General features: G+C 41.9%; 1 long non-coding RNA gene across 1 annotated transcript; it reads left to right on the forward strand.

Moving 5' to 3' along the window:
* Positions 1 to 1,022: 1,022 nt before the first annotated feature.
* LOC142776384 (uncharacterized) lies at positions 1,023 to 10,311 on the forward strand. Its single transcript, XR_012887498.1, has 3 exons — positions 1,023 to 1,367; positions 6,113 to 6,213; positions 8,378 to 10,311. It is a non-coding gene; the product is annotated as an uncharacterized LOC142776384 (long non-coding RNA).
* Positions 10,312 to 11,728: the final 1,417 nt, after the last annotated feature.

The following is an 11,728-nucleotide window of genomic DNA, read 5'->3' on the forward strand; positions in this document are numbered from 1 at the left end:
TGTTCGGTTATGACCCGCCTTTGCCCATGGACACCATGCTCCAATCTGACACCCCTTCATCGACTGCTTATGCTCGTGATGCCCTGGCCTGAGCTGACATCGCCCGCCAAGTCGCCCGGGATTGTTTATGTGCCTCGCAGCTTAACCAAAAGAGTGCTTACGATCGCCGGCACTGCGACGTACAGTACTCTCCGGGGTCACTCGTCTTGCTGTGGTTACCATTACGTCATGTTGGTCTCTGCGAAAAACTGATGTCCCGTTACGTTGGCCCCTACTGCGTCATACGCAAGGTCACCAGCGTGACCTATGAGATAGCTTCACTCCATACCACGTCAGTACCAGCTTCAGTCCCGACCAATATAGTGCACGTCTCACGGCTTAAACCATACTGCTCACGCCTCGAGAATTGATCGCACCGGGACGGTGCTTCTGCCGCCGGCGGGTAATGTCACGGGCTAAGTAGATGCCTGAGGATGACGACGACGAAGTGCTGATCGGGAACGTGCTCGTACTGCAGCAGCGTTGTACGCATTAGCTCGCCAGTATATTCGCCAGCACGCATTTGCTCACCAGTGTATACTTTGTTCCCCGTAACAATATGGAATAGAGAAGTGCTTGAGTAGGCAATCGTGCTTCAGAAGTATGCAAAAATGGTTCGGTTGGTGCATTGCGAGAACAACCACCAAAACTCAGAATAAGGAGCAAAACAAGGGCGTACTCTTTAAGCACACACTGGCGACTAGTGCGCTTAATTCTGTTTCCTTGTGTGATCATTGTTTTGAATTTTGAGATTTTTTTCTTGCATGAATGTAGGTAATTAGAGTTATACAGTTTATCGGGGCCTTTAAAGGTCTCTTACAGAAACATCTGTGATGGCAAGTTAGCATCTTTGCTGGACCTTTGTGACAGTGCACGGCTCACTGCATGTTTCATTAGTTACCACCAATGATAGCGTTATGTTATATAAGGCTTGTGAGCTTATTTTTGCTACAATGTTCAGTGTTGTCCTTTTCAGTACTGCATGAAGACGACGACAAGTCCTACGACCGTCGCGTCTTTAATTATAGAATGTCCAGGGCACGCCGCACTATTGAGAATACCTTTGGCATTCTGGCACAAAGGTGGAGGGTGCTGCGCCGACCCATTAAGGCGAAAGAAGTCAATATAAAGGCATACCTCGGAGCATGCATAGTGCTACATAACTTTCTCCTTAAGGAGTCCACAGCATCCTCCACTGCCTATTGCCCCCCTGGTGCCACAGACAGCGAGGATTGGGAAGGACATCTTTCACCTGAAAGCTGGAGGAACGAGGAAGCAGCCGGCGGAGCGCTCATACCATCAAGGCCTACCGGCTGCAATGCTGCGCGGTATGCTGTCATTCAATTTATGACTGTTGAGGTGCCGTGACACATATAGTGCGCGACCGACAAAGACTGAAAGATACAGAAGGGACACAGACAAGAGGCTCACATGCGTTTTGCATTAGTAATGGGCATTTAAACAGTGCTCGGACAGTAGGTTTTGTGTTAAAGCATACGACAAACACACATTGTAAAAAATGTTGCTCTGCAGCGACGTTTTTAGAATGCACTTTGTAAAAGAAAACATGTAAAGACGTGAACACTACGTGTATTTATTCTTTGTTCTTTATTCATCAGATACCCCGCAGCGCCCGAAGACGTTATAGCAGGGGGGTTACATCAATAAATGACGTACATCTCCGTTCACACACACAATAAAACTTTGTTCACACAAAAATAACTGAAATACAGTTTCGCTCACACACATAGTAGAATTTTGTTCACACATCAATACATCTTCGTTCAGGTTACAACACGGGTTTACAGCAGTGAATAAAATACACCTTCGTTCCCACTATGTACTTGCATTTCAGTTAGCCTGTTCCACTGTTTAATCGTTCTAAGAAAAAATAAATTGGCATACATGTTCATTTTAGCTGGGTATTCCCGAATTTTGCAACTATGATCAAAACATTTTGAAGACTAATGAGGGTTGTGTAGGTATATTGCTCTATTAATTCCAGTTTTATTGTAGTAAATGCAGTAAAGAAATTTTAATCTCTGCTTCTGGCGGCGGTCAGAAAGACACTCCCATCCTAGCTCAGCCTTCATTGCAGTGCAGCTCTCCCTCCTTCCGTACCATCCCAAGATGAACCTGGCAGCACGATTTTGTAATTGTTCCAGAGCAGCAATGAAGGGTCTCTTGGCGGGGTCCCAAATGACACAATCGTATTCTAAGATAGGTCTGATACAAGTAGTGTATGCCATACGTTTTAAATTCACATGCGAACATCGCAGGTTTCTTTGAATGAAATTTAAGGCCTTACCAGCTTTGGCTATGAGAGTGTCAACCTGAGGCCTCCATGAACATTCAGATGATAGTATTATACCTAGGTACTTATATGTACTCTCTTGTTTCAACTGTACATTGTTTATATGGTACTGTGACTGAAATGGTTTCATCTTTTTGGTAAATGAAATATGTACACACTTTGTTATATTCAAATTCATTTTCCATTTGGTACACCAGCCATGAATGAGCGATAAGTCTTTCTGAAGTTCTAATACATCATTGTGATCAAAACTTTTTCTGTACACAACACAGTCATCCGCAAACAACCGTATAGAAGATGAAATTGCTGCAGAGATATCTTTAACATAAATTAAAACCAATAGCGGACCCAGGAGGGAGCCTTGTGGAACCCCTAAGGTAACATCGGTGTATTCGGAGCATTTTCCATTCAGTACTACGGTTTGTGTTCTTTAGGAAAGGCAACATTTGATCCATTTAAAAACAGTCTTTTTAATGTTCTGGGTGGTAAGCTTAAACAGTAAGAGTGAATATGACACCGTGTCAAACGCCTTCCGAAAATCCAAGAACACACTGTCAACCTGTCCTACAGTATCTACGCCCGATATTACATCATGATAAAATTCGACTAATTGTGTTGTGCAAGACAGCCCTCTGCGAAATCCATGCTGCTCGTTGATTAGTACCTTATGCTTGTTTAAATGAGTTATTATTTCTTTGTGTAAAATATGTTCGAGGATTTTACACGGGTAGACGTAAGCGATATTGGTCTATAATCACCAACGTCTTTTTTGGACCCACCTTTATGTATCGGTACCACGTGCGCAATTTTCCAGTCATGTGGTAAGGTACCTGTCGTTAAAGATCTTTCAAAAAATGCATAAAGATACATAAAAATTTGCCCCGTGCAACGCTTGAGTACACGCGGAGAAATTCCATCTGGACCACTAGATTTACTCTCATCAACGTAATTCAATAGTTTTTAAAATCGATTAACACCAAGCTCGACAGGAAGCATAGGCAAAATGCTCATAATAGTTGGATGATAATTACAGCTGTGTTTAGGTAAGAACCGAGTGGAAAAAGTTGTTTAGGCATGCAGCCTTATCCTCGTCATTCGTAATTACCTTGCCGTTATATTTTAACTCCTGTATTCCAAAGGAATCTGAGCCACACTGTTTTAAGTACTTCCAAAACATTTTAGGATTTGATTTCATTTTGTTGCTCAGCTCAGTGAAGTAATCATTTTTAGCTTTTTCTATCTTTAGGTTATATTCGTGGATAATCGACTTCAGTTTTTCAAAATGAGCAACTGATTTGCTTTTCTTGAACGCGCCTAATGCCCTCTTCCTTTTGTTGGTAAGTTTTAATATATGTGCTGCTACCCATGGTTGTTTGTGCTTTTTTAGCCGTGATGAATGAACACTGGGGATATGACTATTTGTTAACTCGGAAAATATATTTTTAAATTTGTCCCACATATCATGCACATTGCCCTCCTCAAAAAGACATTCGAAAACAGGGAACGAATTACGAAGTTTTTTGGAAATTGCATCGTAGTCACCCTTGTCATAAAAGTAGATCCTTCTACTCGTAGGTAACTTCGCACACACTTTTTTTTTCGGATACAAGCAACAACAGCAAGATGGTCACTAATTCCTGGAATCACAGTCATGTCATTTACAAAATTTGGCGAGTTACAAAACAACAAGTCTAACACAGCGTCATTGCGAGTAGAGGTGGTAACGTACTGCGTCAAACCAAATGTTTCGACGATATTTTTCATCGCAAGGTTCATGGGCCCGCTTATAGTTATACAGGAACCATTACCCCATGATAAGCCAGGCAGATTAAAATCCCCCCCTAGGAGTATTGCCTGGGCTGACGCTTCAGAAAGAATTTCATCTAATGTTTCAATTATGCTAATATCTGAGCTCGGCGAGCGACAAACCACTCGGACCGAAAACGCGAAGTTATCAGGCAGTATTACCTTGCACCATACAGACTCCAGTGCGTCGCACTTATAATCAACTTGAAATGACTGTAAGCAAGAACGAACAAGTAAAAAAACGCCACCACCTGCTGTGAGCCTATCGTTGACATAGACGACGTAATTTTGCGGAAACACCTCATTATCAGCAATCGAGGGCTTTAGCCAAGATTCTGTGCCAAGGAATATATCTGCGTTAACACTCTCAATGAAGCACAAGAGCTCAGCAACATTATTAACTACGCTTCGGCAGTTCACGATGACGGAAACAAGTTCTTGACAACGATATTTCTCCTTCTTTTTAGTTTGTCATTGCCTGCGCACTGGGACGACCTCTTCTTTTTCGTCATCCCACCTGAAAGCCCTGCCGTTAATAATCAGTTTGTCAAAATTCAGCTTCACTTTATTGTTCTTATTCTCTCTTTTTGTCTTAGCATATTCCCACAGCTTATTCCTAATACTTCTTGTCTCATGTGAGTAATCTTCACTAGCGCTGTACTGGGAATTCTTGAATCTTTTTGCATTGAGAAGCACTGCCTGATGCTGTTTGTACAATGAGAATTTAACAATAGTTGTCCTCTTTTTATTCTCATTATAGCGTCCTAAGTGATGTGCCCTTTCCACAGACTCGAGTTTCATTCCAAGGCTCGTTTTGCAAATATTATTTATTATAGCTTCGGATTCATCCCAGGATTCTGAGGTTTTATCATCAACGCCATAGAAAACAAGATTTGTCCGGCGACTTCTGTTTTCGAGGTCATTTGTTTTCTGTTTTCGAAATCATTTGTATGTCAAATCGTCTCTGTTGCTCAAGAGCTAGTCAAGTTTTACTACTTTTAATTGTAAGCATCAGTTGGTGAGAGTTCTTTAGTACTATCACACATCAAAGCAAGGGAATGTGTAGAAGATGCTAGTAGTATTCACAATGACAATATGAAGAAAGAAGCGTAGTGAAAGGATACCTTGTTGCCGGTGAAATTAATCTCTGACCCTTGAATATAACGTGCTATGTTGTACCATGGTAGCTTCTACCAAATCTCCCGAGTCACTTTATGGGAGATTTGTGGGCACAAGTTTTGTCCTTAGAAGTGCCAATCTTTACGTCCATTTGGTTGCTTCACATTTATATCATGATTACTACCAACAGCATCCTATATACTTATATCAGTTTTTTTGTTTGTTCCAATTAGGGCTGTGTCTACCTAACAAAAACGAGTCCTTGATTCTTCTACTTTCCTATTGTAGCTGAATATATGTTAACAAAGCAGCAATAAGAGAACATAGAGGTCAACCTTGTTCCAAATCGGCGGGCACAGCCATGTGCCGCGCAAGATAGGTTTTAACAAAACAAAACGATATTCCTGTTGAGTACCTTGCTGATGCCTATTGAACGGGTCCATCAATTATGATGAATTTTGAGCTGACCAAGCTACATTTAATTAGGTTTAACTGTGCAGGGCAATCGTTCTCTCAAAAGTGTACAATGGTTTTGTCCAAATGCGAGCAGTTGCTGACCTTGGCTGTTATGGAACTTGACATATCGAAATTTCTAAAGTTATTCAGTAAATATGCATTCTATCAGAAGCTGTGATGATGCCGTAGAAAATAGACAGCAGAGGTAGCGCTCAATAATACATAAAAATGAGGAACACTTTGGCAATGTACATCATGACTACGACACTGAAATGCAACTACGCGTAAGATTTTCAAGCTCAGCATGCTCCTTCTACAGTTTGTGTCCTCCATCAGGCTACGCTGACACAAATTTCACATGGCACTTATGCGTTGCAGGTATGCCAAGTAAGTTCGAGATAAATTGGCGCACTACTTCATCACAGACGGCCAGGTTCCTTGGCAGGACAAAGTGGTGAACAGCACTTGAGGCGTACAAGGTGAAGATTTGTTGTAAATGCATTTTATTGCTTACAGAACTTGTGTGCATAGCATCCTCTTAAGCTAAACAAAGAAGAGAAAAATCACCGGTGACACAACAGATACATTACAGGAAAAACTATGTCATGTTCAAATATAACCATGAAAACACAAAAATAAATAATTCATGTTAGAGTCTTTGAGTTCATGCACAGTTATTACTACAATTATCACAGAAATAAGTTGCCTTAGAGGGGTCATGACACCCAATTTTCAACCATAATGTGTGTTGTACAGGCTGATTCTTGTATGTTCACAAGCAAGCTGGCAAAATTTGAGCAATTGGTTGAGCTGTTTATTTATAATCGAATATTTTTATAAACGAGCGAGGGGCCTGACAGTTGGGCAACACTGACGCACTCCCTAGCCGTTACATCACAAACCGCTTGTTCGGCAAGCTGCTGCATGGTGTGCATTCTGGCAAATGGTCGTGTTTCGTCGTCAACTGCGCTTGCAAACAAATTTTTTTTGCATTGTTGAACTCGCCACTAAAGCTAAGTGACTTCCAGCGGTTGAAACATTGCTACTGCATTAGCAATGTAGCGCTGGTACTTGCAGCAAATAATTTTGGACGACAAAATGGGTCCTGTGAATGTGCAATGCGCATACCTTTGCCACAGCTCCTTCGGCTTGTGACGTCTCGCACGCCATGACAAAATGGCGGTCACCTGTGGTTGGTTGAGTTAAGAGCCGATGATTTCTACGGCTTATTTTTGCCTAAATAGTCTCTTAAGGCCACTTTTCACACGTGTACTAGCGCATTTGACTCTATAGTTTTGTTTTTGCTGATAACCATGAATTGTTGGGTGACCAGTCATGACCCCTTTAAGTTGGGACTAGAGAAGCGAAAACAAGATACAAAAAGAGGGGTGTCATTGGCGGTATGTAAACACTTCAAGTTGCTTCACTGCTCTGACACAGTTTCACCTCTGCTTCATACAGCATAAGTTCTAGTGCATGCATTATATCTTGCACAATGTGCACTGGTAGCTCTCCGAGGCTTGCATCGGTACGTAGAGCGAAGAAACCAAAGGTATGTTTTTTGTTAATTCCCCTGTTCGCTCAGATGTGTTCAAGGTGCTCCATGCACGCTTGCGCCACAGCTTCATGGCTTGTGCCCTCTCCTGCATTGCTATAAAGCAAGTGTGATCTGTGATTCATGCATATAAATGCTTTAAGCTGGCATTGGTGCTTCATAAAGCACTGTTTAGTAAAAAAAAGGGTGAGAACGACAAGGTAGAAACAGAAGAAACAAGACAGCACTGACGTTCAACTTATGTTTGTGCTTTTGGGCACTATGAAAGAAAAAAAAAGAGTAACTGAAGCAAATGAAATAGCACACTTGAAAGATAAATGTGCCAATAGGGCGTCTACCTCTCTTTGAGAAATAAATGGGCTTTTCATCTTTGAAACGGACACTCGTGTTTTTCGATAGGGTGCTGATGTTGTGATATTGATGTCTAATATTGCGGTAGTTGCATGGGTTCTGTCTGCCATAGTATAAATGAGCCCACAATAAAAAAACATCAGTTTAAAATCGGTGCTCGGTCCTGTTTTTTCTGTTTCTACCTTGTTGTTCTCACACTGTTTTTTTTTACTATGTCTGTGTACCAACTTGACCAAGCGTTAACCTTATAAAGTTTTGTTTTTTGTATCATGTGCAGGATTGTTAGAAGAAAATCTGCAAGTTTATCCTATAGCTCTTGCGGTATATCTTACCTAGCACCTTCGCAGGTCCTTTGTCATCTTGATGAGCGTGACCTGCAGTGAATTATACATATTGCTTAAATGTACAGAAAGAGATCCTTTTCAAAAAGTTGTGATTGTGATCTATCGCCAGGAGTACCTAAAATAATTTTTCCATTTACGCACCGTTTTGATAGTAGCTACCCTCTTGAGGTGGTTGCTGAAGCGTCACTGCAGAAGAAAGAAGTATTACTATATAACTTATGAAGTGTTACAATTGCCTGCAGCTGAATCTGTTGTGAAAACATTAGACACATTCTCCAAATGTGCTAGAACATGAAGAAAGTTACAAAACATGTTTTTATGTTGGCTATCTATGCATGCCCTTCATTTGTCATTACTTAGGCGGATTCGTAAAGGTTTTACTCATTGCTGCAGGTGTCGACACCAGTCTCCTCAGCCATATCAGAGGTACGTTCAGGTTCCGCTGCATGGCTTGGCCGAGGCAGTGAACTGCAGTGATGAAAACTTCTCTCTGTGTATTTGATGGTGCCACTAGTATATGAACTATTTTAGGCATTCTTTGGGAGTTGAAATGACAATATGACTGCACTCAACACGAGGTTTAATCATCATAAGAAGTGGCTTGCGTTCTTGATTAAGCACTGCTGTATAGAAGGTGTGCATACAGAAGTTTAATGTGCCTATTATGTTAATAAAATGCTATGTAGGCTGCACATCAAAACGAGAACAAGAGATATCTCACTGGCTATGTGAATGAAATTTATACAGTCAATCTCAAATGGCTGTGCAACGATGTGTCTGATGAAACTGTGTGTGCTGTCATTATGCTTCTTGAACACATGCTGCTTACGACTTTCCCAGCATCATTTTACTGCTACGAATGAGTGAATGGTTCACATTATTCAGCTCACTTGTATAGCAATCAGTGCTGGGCACTTGTTCATAACGAAATGACATGAATGTGTTGCCAGTGTGTGTAGATAATGCATTAGTTTGCTTTATTGCAGCCTGTCACTGATTAATACTTTGCTTTTTCAGAAACATTTAACATTGCACAATAACCAGATTCACACAGAAACAATGCCTGTGCCCTCATGTATTCCTGTCTGCTTCTGTTCAGTGTTGAGTGCGGAATGTATTTTAAAAAATGCAGTGGTTAGGGCAAGCTAACAAATTGAACACCATCTTTCAAACATGCTTGCAATTTTCATAATTTTGTAAAGTACAATCACCTAGCAATAAAAAGCAATGTTTCTATGTCGAAATCCATGCGTGTAGAACTTCAAGTGCATGCACATGGTACCGAACATTTTTGTGCATGCTCACCTCTCGTTAGCCTCGTCTGCTTTGATGCGGCTGCTGCAAGAGAACATGCAATATGCGATTCTGTCAGTGCTATTGTGTACATCTTCAGAACATTTTTACTGTTTTGTTACAATATAAATACTCAAGCTGCATTCCTGTAATGAATATGGGTAATGCTTGCCTATGAACAGCCTCATGACACACGCAATAAGCGATCTCTCCAGATATTTGTCCGGTCCGGATCCCGTGAGCTGCTTCTCCGTCACGTTCTTTGTCAAGTCTCCAGATATTTAGATTTTATAATAAGCCTTCTTTCTTTTGGTAACTGAGAACTGTGAATGACACTGAAGTACACTCACTTCTCTCATTCTTGGCGTTCGAAGTTCTGTTTTGTGAAGCTGTCCACATGCCAGTTGTACGGTATGCTATATTTTTTGCGTTGTTTTGATGCATTGTGCTATGCTAACCAAAACATTTCATTTTTTGTTCAATGAAGGGTAAGCATCATTCATTACCTTCGGTCAATGGCACTCATGTTGCACAGTACCCTGAAAGAATGATGCACAGAATTATTCTTCGTAGCTGTATCCACAATTATTCGACATTAAAACTGCCCATTGCCACTATGTTCTGAACACATGCATGTCCACTGTGGATTACCTCCTGGGACTTTTATGTTTATGTGCAGTGTACTTCTGTGTATATATATGTGTGTATTTTTGTGTATGTATAACACTCATGTGAATTAAATACACTTTCCCTGTTTAGTACTCAATAGTCAGCTAATACTGAACTTACGCCTCAGGCTCAGACTCACATTCCATTAATTCAAGCATGGCCTCAAAATGGGGCCATTTTATTGTTGGAATGGCGGCTGCTTCGGCTCCGCTTCTTTGTTTCTCACGTATATCTTTTTGTTTCCTTTTGGAGGTATCACAAAGGTTCTTAAATAGTTTCTCAACAAGGACACCTGAAAACAAAACCCTTGCTGTAACAATGTCTTGTGCATACTGTATCGCTGATAAATTTTCTACTTTATTTCTGCACAATTGTGAGTGGTTTTTATTTTCTTTGCCCGGAAGATTTCAGTTGCAGCACCCTAGAAATATGAATATTGGGCATCAAAATGAATTGCATGCAATCTATACTAGAGTATTGGTAGGGGCTTAACATTGCAAAACCACGACAAGATTGAGGGAACCAGCAGTCGAGGATTCCAGAGTTGACACCCACCTAGTGTTTCGGACCGTCCGCCTACATGTGCACGACATCACAGCTGAAAGAATGATTAATTATGCAAAAAGTTATGTACTCTGTTTCTTGAAGGTAAGCTTGTCTGCCAAGATGCCTGTCGCATGAGAAGAAAAACAGCTGCCACACCCTTTCCCGCCTTCATTCTGAAAATGTTCTCTGTCACTAGCGTCACTTGTGGTGGACGGTGCAACAACGCAACACTTTGCATAGCCTCAGAAACAGTGGTGCACAGTTGCAGGTCTCGAACAATTCTCGACTGACGCGCCCCTATGGGCTGCAGATGAAAAACGCTTAGCTGGTACCGCCCACTGCTGTGATAATAGTCTCGGTCACGAGCGTCACCATGCGGAGCTTGTTTAAAACTGAAGGGAGGCCAACTCCGCTGGGAGCGCGAGCCATTCCCCAGGCATTGTTTAGAGGAGGCGTTGGCCCGACATGGGTGCGACTGTTCTCACAACAAATCCGTGCAGGGCGGGGCCTCGCCGCAATGACGTAGTCACCATTTTCTTTTTTTTTCTCTTTGTCTCTCTCTCTCTCCGTTTGACGGCGCGGTACGCGGTCGACGCGGTCGCTGTGGTGGCGTGCACTCCACGTGAGCGAGAAGCGTGCACTGTCTTGTTAAGTGGCGGGAAAATCAGAACGCAACGATGAGCGAGCCTCCTGGCCGACAAAAGGTGATCGAAAAGTACCTCCAAGGATTACGTCATGACAACGGCTACTCTCATGGCTACCTGAAGTCAGACGAAGAGCTAAAGTTTTTTGAGAGGTCCCTGGCTGCCGTCAACGAGAGGTATGCTGTGCGGACATAGAGAGACCTGAGCAAGTCGTCTAAATGTGAGGATGTCTCGATTGCTTCTTAATGTATTGATCTGCGCGTAGATCTAGCATTGAAACACGCAGTAGTAATTTAAACCAGCTAGGTACACGGCAGGACAGGCTTCTTCTCAGTTGCGGTTATTGGTTTTCGCCTTTTTGAAGTTAGGGTTAGGTATCATTGCTTTCGTTACCGGTTCACAGTTCCCCTGGAACCGATTTATTTCGGTGTGAGTGAAGTATTGTTCGGATTACCGGGACATGACTCGATCTTCAGAGATTCTATAAACGTTATTGGAGCTGTAATTGGCGCCTTGTCTGTGTCTGCGTGTTTCTTTGGTCTCCGTTGCTTAGCGCCCCAAATTATTCTGTTGTAATTGAACTGTATTTTTT

Source organism: Rhipicephalus microplus, chromosome X, assembly GCF_043290135.1.
Source record: "Rhipicephalus microplus isolate Deutch F79 chromosome X, USDA_Rmic, whole genome shotgun sequence".
In the NCBI taxonomy this organism is placed as follows: domain Eukaryota; kingdom Metazoa; phylum Arthropoda; class Arachnida; order Ixodida; family Ixodidae; genus Rhipicephalus; species Rhipicephalus microplus.